The sequence below is a fragment of the Mytilus californianus genome, unplaced genomic scaffold, assembly GCF_021869535.1.
Source record: "Mytilus californianus isolate M0D057914Y unplaced genomic scaffold, xbMytCali1.0.p SCAF_24, whole genome shotgun sequence".
NCBI classification, from domain to species: Eukaryota; Metazoa; Mollusca; class Bivalvia; order Mytilida; family Mytilidae; genus Mytilus; species Mytilus californianus.
The window spans coordinates 3,733,771-3,744,511 of record NW_026262673.1 but is presented as its reverse complement, the minus strand read 5'-3'; positions in this window follow the sequence as shown (position 1 = coordinate 3,744,511).

Below are 10,741 nucleotides of genomic sequence, written 5' to 3'. Positions count from 1 at the left end.
TCCTTTTGCTACCTTGTTTGTGTGATAACTCAACATTCAGCGCTTTTTCTGTTTTTGGTCTTCCTATTTCGTATTATCTAAAGCTTTTTGATATTTTATAAATGGATGTTTTTTGGGTTTTGAATACTGAAAAACGAAGGTTGAATATTGAAATCGAATGTTGAATGTGGAAAACGAATTTTGAATGATGAAAAACAAAGGATGAACATTGGATTCGAATGTTGAATGTTGAAAACAAATGTTACATGTTGAAATACGAATGTTGAATATTGGAATCGAAGTTGAAAGTTAAAAAACGAATGTTGAATGTTCGAATGTTGAATTGATATCTAATATTGATTGTCGAATTACGAATATGGAGTATTGAAATAGAAAAATGAAAAACAAGTACTGAATATTAAAATCGAATGTTGGAATTGAAATCTAATGTTGAATTTCGAAAAACGAATGATGGATATTTAATTCGAATGTTCATTGTTGAAAATTGAATGCATAATATTGAATCAATTGTTAAGTGTTGGATAACGAATGTTGAAAAACGCGAATGTTAAAAAAACGAATGTTGGAAGTTCGATTGTTGAATTTCGAGTGTGAATATTGGAATCGAATTTGAAATGTTGATAAACTAGTCTTGACTGTTTAAAAAAGAATGTTGAATTGTGAAATCGAATGATGAATGTTAAAATCGAACGTTGAATGTTGAAAAACGAATGTTGAATATTGAAATCGAAAGTTGAATGTTGAAAAATGAATGTTGAATATTGAAAACGAATGTTGAAGGTTGAAACACGAACGTTAAAAAATCGTATGTTAAAAAAAAAAATTAAAAACAATTAAGAACTATTGAAAATATTGAATGTTGAAAACAAATGTTGAATATTGAAATCGAATATTGAATGTTGAAAACGAATTTGGAATGCTAAAAAACGATGGTTGAATATGAAACCGACTGTTGAATGTTGAAAACGAATTTTGACTACTGAGAAACGAAGGTGGAATATTGAAATTGAATGTTGAATGTTGAAAAAAATGTTACATGTTGAAAAACGAATGTTCAATATTGAAATCGAATGTTGATGTACAAAAACGGATAACGAATATTGAAATCGAATGTTGAATGTTTGAATTGAATGTTGAAAATTAGTATCTGATATTGATTGTCGAAATACGAATGTGGAGTATTGAAATTGAATGTTTAAAAACAAATATTAAATATTGAATCAAATGTTGGAATTAAAATCTAATGTCAAATGTTGAAAAACGAATGTTGCATATTGAAATCGAATGTTGAATGTTGTAGATTGGATGCTTAATATTGAATAGACTGTTAAGTGTTGAAAAGCGTATGTTGAAAAACGAATGTTTAATGTTCGAATGTTGAATAATGATAAGCGAATGTTGAATATTGGAATCAAGTTTCGAATGTTGAAAAACGAGTGTTGAATTGGAAAAACGAATGTTGAATTTTGAAATCTAATGTTCCATGTTGAAATCGAATGTTCAATAATTTCGGAATTAACAGTATTGAACTGATATGTCATACAATCTGCTGAAAATATCAAATACCATTTCATATTCAGTGAAATTTGTATCATATAAAGTTCTATCAAAAGCTTCGAAATAAGCTTTAAATGAAATTTTAAGAGTTGAAAATATATACAAGATTATACTTACTCGCTTCAGACATTGGAGATCCACCAAAACTTTTAGATTTTGATGAAGAAATGTCTAGCCTAGATGTCTGACTTGTCCTTCTGTCTTGATAATATCGGGGTTTGTCTTTTGTCATTCTGTCTCAACCTTGATATATCTTGTGTTGAAGTCTGTCTTTCACTCAGTCTTGAAGTAATTCTCCATTTTGTGCTGTCACTCTGTCTGGATGTCTGTCTTGAAGTAAAGCTATCTTGTCTGCTGTCCCTATGTCTTGACCCTAGACCTGTCAAGTCTGCTTTCATTGGGTCTTGATCTTGATCTTTCCCGTCTCGAATTCTCACTGCAGCTCATTCTTGAAAAAATGCTGTTTTGTTTGATGTCACTCCATCTGTACCTTGATCTGTCTTGTCTGTTGTCGGTCTGTCTTGACAATGATCTGTCATGCTTAATCTAGCTCTGTCTTGACAATGATCTGTTATGCCTAATCTCGCTCTGTCTTGACCATGATCTGTCTTTTCTATTGTCGTTCTATCTTGACCTTGATCAATACTGCCTGCTGACAATCTGCCTTGACCTTGATCGATACTGCCTGCTGTCATTCTGTCTTGACCTTGATTGATACTGTTTGCTGTCACTATGTCTTGACCTTGATTGATACTGTCTGCTGTCACTCTGTTTTGACCTTGATTGATACTGTCTGCTGTCACTCTGTCTTGACCTTGATCGGTACTGTCTGCTGTCACTCTGTCTTGACCTCCATCGATACTGTCTACTGTCATCCTGTCTTGACCTTGATCGATACTGCATGCTGTCACTCTGTCTTGACCTTAATCGATACAGTCTGCTGTCACTCTGTCTTGACCTTGATTGATACTGTCTGCTGTCATTCTTTCTTGACCGTCATCGATACTGTCTGCTGTCATTCTGTCTTGACCTTGATCGGTACTGTCTGCTGTCACTCTGTCTTGACCTTCATCGATACTGTCTGCTGTCATTCTGTCTTGACCTTGATCGATACTGTATGCTGTCACTCTATCTTGATCTTGATCGATACTGTCTGCTGTCACTCTGGTTTGACCTTGATCAATACTGTCTGCTGTCACTCTGTTTGATCTTGATCGAAACTGTCTGCTGTCACTTTGGCTTGACCATGATCGTTACTGTCTGCTGTCAATCGGTCTTTACCTTGACCGATACTGTCTGCTGTCACTCTGTCTTGACCTTGATCGACACTGTCTGCTGTCACTTTGGCTTGACCATGATCGTTACTGTCTGCTGTCAATCGATCTTTACCTTGACCGATACTGTCTGCTGTCACTCTGTCTTGACCTTGATCGACACTGTCTGCTGTCACTTTTTTTCTTGATCTTGATCGATAATGTCTGCTGTCACTCTGTCTCGACCTTGATTGATCTCGTCTGGCATTCTGTCTTGACCTTTACCTTGATTTTTCTTGTCTTAATGCTGTACTGTCCATCGGTCTAGAAGCAAGTCTGTCTCGTTTGTCACTCTCTCTTGACTCAGAACTTGATCTGTCATGTGTGTTATTTGGTCTTCTTACAACTGGCGCTACCTTCGTATGTGGTTGCGGTGTATGGTAGCCATATAAAACGAAGAATGTGGACTAACTGCTAAAGTAATCTGATATCATACCAGTACCATATTCACAGATTGAATCAACGAACATGAGACTTGTTCTTTATATATATATTAATGAATATATTTTCATACACAATTTAAGGATTGGAAAAGAAAACCACCAATTTAATCATATTTTGTCAAAGGTATCTAAAGAAAAACATGTTTAACCCCGCCGTGTTTTGTTGTCAATATAATGGAATGTTATGTAACTGTCATACAAGTGAGAGGTGTAGCTAGCTTTAAAACCAGGTTTAATCCACCATTTTCTACATAAGGAAATGCCTGTACCAATTCAGGACTATACTAGTTGTTTTCATTCGTTTAGTGTGTTTGAGCTTTTGATTTGCCAATTGTTAAGGGACTTTCCGTTTTGAATTTTTCTTGACGTTCAGTATTTACTTTTTATAGCACTAAGGCCAAACACTTTTATTTGTCTTGGTATATTTATAATGGATATGTTGTCACTAAATTACAGCCTCTCCTTTTATCCTATTAGGTGAAGATCGAAGATGTATTGAAATTAAGGGATTATATTTCATATGGAGATACTACGATGTATGTGTCTTATGGCTTTGGCTATTAAATATGAAATGTTTTACATGTATCTATCTTAATTATTTGTTATATGAGCGAAGACGTTGCTTGGCAAAATCGTCAACTCTTGCATTTCTGTTTTTGACATCTGTTATAATTCCACGAGACAAAATATGAACGGAATATCCGTTTAAATAGAAACATCCGTTTACGTTGCAATATGATCCACATTGATCTTTACTGGCTAAAAACAAATTATAAAGTATGGACAAATGTAGAGATAATAACTTAACAATACGATAGTACGTTCCTTGTAAGATAAGGTAAGATAATGAAAAAGTATTAGTACTTAGCTTTACATGTACACTAGTGTATACATATAGGTTGTTTAGACTCAAACATTTACAGTAGGTGTTCCATTTAAAAGTAATTAGCACTAAGCTATACAGGTACACTAGTGTATACATGTAGGTTGTGTAAACACAAACATTTACAATAGGTGTTCTATAAATACAAATGCTGATTTTTCTTTCCTTGGTTGGAACAAGAATATTAGGCTAATTGATATGCATCCATTTTAGTATCAATGCAACCATGGTTGGTCATAATAACAGCAACCCAAGATAAAAAAACTCCGACTGTCTATAAAGACAACTCAGATCCAAATACTAAGTCAACTCGGACTGTCTACAAAGTTAACTCGGACAGTCTATCAATTCAACTCGGACCGTCTATCATTTCAACTCGAACCGTCTATAATGCAAACTGAGAGAAAGTATAAAAGGATTACAGACTAAGGACAACTTGTATTAACATGCATCTGTCTATCTTTGAAGATTAAATGACGCTCCTTTGAATTATGTTCATTTCTGTTGTTTAAAAGCTGTATGAGTAGATAAATATGGACGGTCCGAGTTGACCTATTGACAGACTTTGTCTGAGTTAACTTTATAAATGGTCTGATTTGTATTTTTATGTTATATTAAATGCATTGTATTTGATTTATCTCCATATGAATTGCGATCCCTAAAAGAAGAGCGATAATCTTCATTTTCTACATCTTTGTCTAAATGGCGATTTTTTAAAATATCTCTGATATCGCCTCTATGGGGATAATCTACAGTTATATATTTTGATAAATCCGTCAAATTCTGATTCTGTGAGTATGTCATCATTTATGCAAGTGATTTTCAGAAAACGATCAATTAAAATTAAACTTGAAACTATACAATTTGTGAACAAACCTTTTATTCACTTCTAACTGATTTACATTGATCTTGATCTTCTTTACTTTTTCACAAGGTTCGCGCCTAATTTTCAAATAAAATTAAATGTTGGTGCAGTCCGTAATACTATGGATACATCGTGATTACGGAATAGAAATACCGTGAACTAGACTATCAAATAGTCTCTACATGACTCGCATAAATAAATATTCATCAATTATCCGTGCATACACAACTCAACTGTACCTATTTATCTATTTGCAAGAAAGATAACGAATAAACCGATTATAATACGAACATAAATTTAAAGGGTACATTGATGATTTTACGTTAACTACAGGGGCGCAGCTGTATCTTTGAAAAAGGGGGGGGGTGTAATTCGGAATATGAAATAAACACTGGAGGAAGGCATGTACGACATGATTTATCTAAGTAAAGGGCTATACTAAACTTTTTAAATTAATGTTCATTATTTCTTAACTTTGTTTTCTTGTACATGTGATTGCAATATTTTAGATTAATTTAGATATCCGACCGACATATGGCATCGAAATATTTTTTTCCACAAAAACAACAAAAAAAACCCATAAATTTTCATATCTGGACGATTTTTAAATCAATGGTCTTAAATTCGAATTGTTAAAATACATTTTTACAATTCTAATTTAGGTCAATGTTAAATACTAGACTTTAAACTTTAGTTCAAATAAAATTTGCTTGGTCTGTCAGTTTTCTATTGACAAATATCAGGTATCATGTTTAAATTTGATTTAAAGAACAACCAGTTATTTTAATGGTATGGCATAAGGTGCATAATACAATCATTGTGGTTTGTCCACATGAAACACAAAGTATTATTTTTAGGTTTAAATGTGGAATCCGTTGTGTTAAATGGGAAGTTATAGCAAATAACACTTCACTACAATGATGCATATGTGATGATATTGCACAATGGACACTCTGTACTTTCAAGTCAAAAACTTATAGTAGATAACATACATGTAAAGCATTAATTTCATCATCTTTGTCGTATTCAACTCTGGATGAAATAGACTCAGGTAAGCATATTTAGTTTAAAAAACATGGTCATTTTCTGTTTAATCTTTCTTAAAAACCTAAGTTAAACTTGGGTTTTTTTTTTTGGAGAAAAAAACGGGAGGATGGCTACCATCAGTTTTTGTGCAATAACTTATGAACCGTTCAACCATTGGTTTTCAAATTTTGATATGTTATTACTGATGACAAAATGGAGGTCAAGTTCAATATAGACGATTTTCACTTCTACCGTTCAGGAGTTACCGTATGTCCCTTGATTTATTGGAAAATGGCTGCTGCCAACTGTGTCCGTGCAATTTCTAATGAACCGTTCAACCAATGATTTTCAAATTGTGATATGTTGATACTGATGACAAAATGAAGGTCAAGTTCGATATATACGATTTTGTTTTTTACCGTTCAGGAGTTATGGTCCTTGATTTATTGGAAACTGGCACTTTATTTCATTTCCGTTCAATAACTTATAATATTTCTATCATAAATAAGTATTTATGAATAAATGACGACAGTATTTATCCGATGTTCAAATTTCGTAAAAACGATTGTATAAATAACATTTTTGCAAGTAGACTGTTACTACTAAAATCCAGTACTGTATCTGTGATGACAGGTATGTCTGTATCCCTGTTGGTAAACTTTGGTCATTTCTTTTCCATAGTTTGTTTTCTGATTTTGAGTACTGTAGTTTTAAACACATTTTAAAAAGAAAAGTCATATTTTTTATAACAAAATAGAACATGATCTGTTTTCAACATGAAAGGTAACTCCTTTGTTTGGATTATAAATAATGAACATTGTCGTTCCGTATGCATTCATTCAAAAGTTTACATTTAAAAATAAAACATTCTCATAGTTGTTAATTTCTGTGTCATTTGGTCTCTTGTGGAGAGTTGTCTCATTGGCAATCATATCACATCTTCTTTTTTATATGAACACGGTATTTAAATCGTTTTTTAAAGTTTAAATTCAATACCTAAACTCGAATTGTTAATCTACACTTTTTCCCTTCTTATTTAGGTCAATGTTAAATACGAGACTTCAAGTTTTAGTTCAAATATCATTTGCATGGTCTATCAGTTTTCTATTGAAAAATATCAGGTATCCTGTTTAAATGTTTATTTAAAATATGTCAATATAAGGTACACACATATACATAACACAATTATAAATATTGGGGTGTGTCCAAATGAATCACAAAATATCACTTTATAGTTCAACTGCAGTTTCCGTTGTGTTAAAATGGAAGTTATATCAAATAACCTTTCACAACAATGACGAGTATGTGATGATATTGCACAACCGACACTCTATACTTTCAAGCCAATAACTCAAAATGGACAATATACAGCATTTATTCATCATCTGTGTTTTATTTAAATTTGTAAATGGATCAAGTAGTTTCAGGTAAGCATAGTTTTTTAGTAAATACAATTACACGATTTCACTAAACATGTTAACTCAATCTTGACAAATTGATTTGATTGTAAATGTCATCAGGTTAGTCTTAAATATGTCGAAACCAAATAAAGACAAGTAAGTTCTCTTTGCAATGTATTCAAATAATTTCAAATATTGTTTAAAAACTACACCATAGCAGGATAACCGTTGTCACGTGTAAGATGTGAGTCCTATATTCTTTAAGAAAAATAAGGGGAAAATTAATTGATGATTAGAAATAAATCAAATTATCACAGAAAAGACAGTATTGATCACGTTCATTTTCTGAATTATATTTGTGATTTTGAGAAAATTGATGTAAAATTTATTAATAACGAACTAATCGAATGTGGAAATAAATTAATACTGATAATATGACTACCAAAAACCGATTAATTTTTCTGGCGGCGTTATTGATGCATTTTTTACTTTGTACCCTTTTGTTTAAATCATTCGTTAAGCGATACTATGTACCCTCCCTCTTTATATTTATAATTATTAAATTAAGATAAACTTGTTTTCAACGGCTTTCCTTTGTTATAAAATTTCAAATACTGACTTTCTGTTCGAAGAAAAGTCAACAAAAATTTGAAATATTAGTGAAAGGAAAACAAAGAGTGCAAGCTGTTTTCATAATTTATGTACTTTTTTTTATAAAATAAAATCACGTGAAAATCATGATAACTTGGGTAAATGCCGATGAAACATCATCACAACTAGATACGAATCCATTCATATATACATCGGTGAATTAATAACTACAGTAGTTTTCCGATGTTCAAATCTCGTACATAAGCGAAAAGAGATATATCATGGTAGCAAACAAAACTTGCAGGGAATCGCAAGAACTTCAAATGGAACAAAACCATGTGCGTCGACAGTAAAGCGCCATTTTCAAAGGAAACATACCCGCCATGCGAATCTACAAGCACTTAAATTGTCACAATCGACAAGATCACAACCTGTAAAATTACATTAAGACAATTATTCTGATATCTGAAGAACTAAGACCGCGCAGCATGTTGCTAGAGTATTGAAATACCGACGTATCATATCGGTCATTCAATTCGTGATTGTGACCGTAACATTTCAGTCGTTCTTCTAAAAAATCTGTTTGAGCAGTTTTTGTATAAAATTGGGTAAAATATTCAAGATAAAAATTGTAGAATATTTACATATAAAATCGTAATTGCACGGTAAATGAAATTCTGCATTAGTGAACATGCTTCCATAATAAATCTCTATATTTGTAATACAAGTTTTAAACGTTGAAAACAATTATTGGTTATATATGAATTACGATTATATCAAAGACGTTTGCCATTTATATATCCATAATTGTTTTTGTAGGATCACATTATCATTTGTGTAAAATTCTGATATGTTATCATAAACCAGAAGAATTTAAAATCGTTATTCTTTTGTTAATATTGATAAAGACAGAACAAAATATGTTTTCTTAATGCAATAAAAAAAAACAAGACGTATGTATACACAAAGATCAATGTTACGGACATCTGTTTTCTTGATTATAATATTTGAAGATATATTTACAAGGAAATAAAAATATAACAAACGTCTTGACACTGACCATCAGTGCATCAAGAATATGCAATATTATATAGCAAAAGGGTGGGTTATTAAGCATTGTAATGCACAGTTTATGGTCAATATCTTAACCTTAGATTTATTAGATATTTATCTGTTTAGATGGCATAGATTATAAATGAAGAAAAAAATCATGGACATGTTCATCCTCCTGACTTTCCTTCAGGTATGTATGATTTAAGTCTGACACATCTGTTTTATTTTCTGTATCTCCGTCTTGTTTCGGAATGAGGAAATTTATCGTACAGTTGTCACATCAAAATTAAACTTAGTTCATATGTTCAGTTTAACGTTGTAAAAAAAAAGGATGTGGGGGTAATCAATCGATGACACAAAATCAGTAAATCCACAGCAAAAAAACACGAAAAGCAATGGAACAGCGCTTTTATTGCTGTTCTTCATCTCAAAGTCACAGTAATGCCTTTTACACGGAGCAAAAACACTCTCACTACACTGCAAGATTAAGACACCCCTAGCACCGGTTTGAATGGAATTCTTTGCAAACTGACGATCACGCCACAACTGTAAATAGAAGAACAAAGCTATGGAGTAATATCTATAAAATGAATATGACAAAGAAATCAAACATATACTGTCATACTGAAGCGTGCGTAAAAAAATTATAAGCATTTATACAACAACGGTTGCGGGATTTTCTCGCTGTGTTGAAGACCCATTGGTGGCCTTCGGCTGTTTTTTTTGCTCTTTGGTCGGGATGTTGTCTCTTTGACACATTCCCCATTTCCATTCTCAATTTTATAAACACATTATAAGCATGTATACAACAATGGGGCACATCGAAATATATGTTAGATAACATATGTGTAGGGCAAATAATTCTGATAAACTATGTAAGATGTATGTAATTACACAAACTGGCCTTAAATGGTAGTACACGTTTTGAATCATATTCCAAATAACGATTCTACCCCGATTTCATGGTTCCCTAATGACTGAAATGTAAAGTGTGAAACCAGTACATCTCAGTATTAGATTTACTTTTCTGTATTTAACCATCAAATCTTTTAACTTTAGTACATATGTCCGTTTTGTTGTTATTCATGGTTCATTCAAGGCGAATATATGACAGTGCGAGCGTGGCATTTTGTCCAATGGATATATACCCCTGTTCATAAACAGTTTACGTTCAGATATTTCCATACACCACCAGTGCGTCGAAGATTCTCCTCCCGGAATTGTATTGTCCGTATCAAACTAAAATGCATCCATAACAAGTAATTGAACTATAAGCAGATTTAGGCCACAATGAAGTCCCAAGCTTTGCACTAGGTCTTATCTTATATACATATCAAAAGATTTTACTTATTGAAAGATTTAACTACTAATATTTCACTAACTTTCGACCAACACGATATTGTCAAATGACGTGATTGTATTGTAACTTCAGTTGCATTGTTTTCTGGACAACCACTCATGAACACCGTTCCAGATCAAATGGTATTCAACTGGATGGAGTCAATTAAATTGTCCAATTCAATTTTTTGTGGCCATAACATCATCAGACATAGGTTTTTATGGTGGTCATTTATCTTCAGTTGCATTAATTGAAATGAAACGAGGTTTGA